The following is a 2894-nucleotide window of genomic DNA, read 5'->3' on the forward strand; positions in this document are numbered from 1 at the left end:
AAGATCTAATAGGCAGAAACCATGAAATAGGAGAGAAGGTGATTTGTCAGAAGTATTAGAAATAGTAGACAGTGAAAGAAATCTGCCTGAGTCCACAAAATGAGCGGTCAATATCAGTGATACCCTAAAAAGACACAAAATAAAATTCCACTAGCTTAATGGTTATTATTTGACTTTGTTTCTTGCAACCTGAAACAAATAACAACTTAGATGAATTTCATAACTTATCTGAGCCTCAAATTTCCATATATCAAATAAGTTTTAAGAGCTGTTGCCAAAATTTCCTTCCAATCAAAATAATTGTGGTGGCAGTGGTTCTCAGTGTACAGACCCACCTGGAGAGATTGTTTAAACTCATATCACTGGCTCCCATTCGGAGTTTCTGATTCATGAAGACTGGGGTGGGAATTACGAATTTACATTTCTAAGAGGAAGATGATGATACTGCTAGTTTGGGAATCACAGTTTTAAACCACTGGCCTAATACATGAGCAATATTTGTTTTACAAGGCACATGTGAGCCATTATTCAAATTCCAGGGCCTCTGCAAATTTTTAAGCTTGTCCATCTATAAAGATGTGTCCAGGGCCTCCCCAGTGGCACAGGGGTTAAGCACCGCACTATGAAGCAATCCCCAGCCTCTGCAGCACGAGTTCGATCCCCAGCTGGCCAGGGAGAAACCCACATGGCACAGCAGACCTCTCCTGTGTCTCCTGCTGATCTCCTCAGCAGTGTATTTCAGTCAGTCTGCCTGCTCTGTTCCCTACTCTGTCTCTGGTGAATTCTCTCACCCCCAGCATCTCTGGCCTGTGCCCCAGCTCTTGTATGCATAGACAAATCTTAAAAAAAAAAAAAAAAAGATGTGTCCAAGCTTCCCTTCCATTCTTAATATTCAATTTGATTTCCGATCCTAAAAGTATAGATCTTCTAGGGAAAAACAATGAGGAAGCAGATTTAAACATGAAACTAACTTTTTTGAAATTAAATGAAACTCAAGTTTTAATATTTTCTCACCCAAAGACAGGCCTCACAGAAGATAATTTCAGTATCTGTTCCCTTTGGACATGCTAATATAAACTGCTTATTTTTTGGCAGTCAGAAGTCTTTAATTTTATTTTATTTTTTTTTTTAAAGATTTATCTATTTATTTATTTATTAATACAAGCACTGGGTACAGTCAGAAGCGCGGGAGGGTGAGAGAACTCACCAGAGCCAGAGCGGGAAGCAGAGCAGGCAGAAGGACCGAAGTTCACTGCTGAGGGGAGCAGCGGGCAGCAGGAGAGGTCTGCACGCCATGCGGGACCCTCCTCCAGTGGCCAGGGAGCAGCCAGGGATCGAACCAGCACTGCAAAGGCTGCGGGCAGCTTCACAACCCAGCGCTCAACCGCTGCACCACCGGGGAGGCCCAGAAGTCTTTAATTTTAAATGACACAGCACAGCCAATCTACATCTAACAGTTTAAGGCACCAACAAAGTTGCTCACTTCCCTGGCAGCAAATCATGAATTAAAAAACTTCACTGAATAATATTGAATACTCTTACCAGTGCAAAAGAGAAGCTACACAGCTATTTTTTTTTAACAGTCAGATCAAAATTATCATTAGGAAAAAAAAATGTTTCAAATGTGGCAGGTTCAAAAGTAAAGTCTCAGAAAATCTAGAACCACTAAAATGGAATGACTTCTTTGGGCAAAATTATACTTCAAAGAAAGTAGATGTCATCATTCACTTGCAAAGACAAGAAAATAGGTGTAAATCGCTGTAAGGGCTTCATAACTCACTAGAAAAATTTTTGGGAAAGTATTTTATTATCAAATGACACCTTGGCAATGCTATCCACACGGCTTTTCTGTAGGAGTAAAATTGTAATGGGGGCAGAGATAGCCTGGGGCAATATTTTAGGTGATTGATCTATGGGTGATTAATTATCATCTACAAATATGGGTGTGACAAAGCATATAAAAGGCACTCAAAGTGCACATCTAGGTCACCTGATGTTCTTCTAGAAATGAACAATGGGTCCCTAAAGCCTGAACTATACATGGTACCATAGTCAGGAAAAAGAAGATGGAAAAGGAAGGATTAAAAGGTTGACGGTGATTTTTTTTTTTTCTGAAGCCAATTTATTTTTCTTTGAGCTAAAAGAACTCTGCCTCAAGGCTGGCGTAAAGCAGGCTTTCCAGGAAGCCACATTTATCACACCAAGGAAAAGCACCACAAAAGAGACAGCATGATAAATACCTAGTTTTGGGATCCCAGGATAAAATGTCTAGAAAAGAGGGTAAGAATTTATTTATTTCCTTGAAGCCTGAGCTAAAAAGCTCAAGTAATATTCTGAGCAAAATTTGCTTCGAAACACCCAATCTATTCATTGGCTTAAGACATTAGATATATTAATTACATGATGCTTCATCATTTTCTAAAACGGTTTATAGAGTTGTCCTCTGATTTCGGACACACATGCAAGTTATTTGTTATGGTGATTGCTTGCTTTACAGAGCCTGTGCCCTTAACCTAATCCCATAGATCAATGTCAGGTCCAGTGAAGGCTCCAGCAAGGGAGATCGTGAACCCTCTAGTCCAGGTTAGGCTTTCAAAGCTACAAATGGGTCCCGCATCCTGCAATCATGCAGACCTGGGTTTGAATTTTATCTCCAGATTTAAAGTTGTGTGACTTTAAATGACTTAACCTCTGGAAGCCACAATTTTCTTATGCATAAAATGAAGATAAGTATAAATCAGGCCTCCAAGGATGTTTGTGACTCAAATGTGAGGCATTATATGTAAATATAATTTGTCACATAAGTGTTCATTAAATATTAGTTACTACTATTGCTATTTAGCAGAGCTTGTCTTAGGGTCTTTAGTCAACTTGTTTGCCAAATTAACTCACTG

Source organism: Talpa europaea, assembly GCF_964194135.1.
Source record: "Talpa europaea genome assembly, chromosome: 2".
In the NCBI taxonomy this organism is placed as follows: domain Eukaryota; kingdom Metazoa; phylum Chordata; class Mammalia; order Eulipotyphla; family Talpidae; genus Talpa; species Talpa europaea.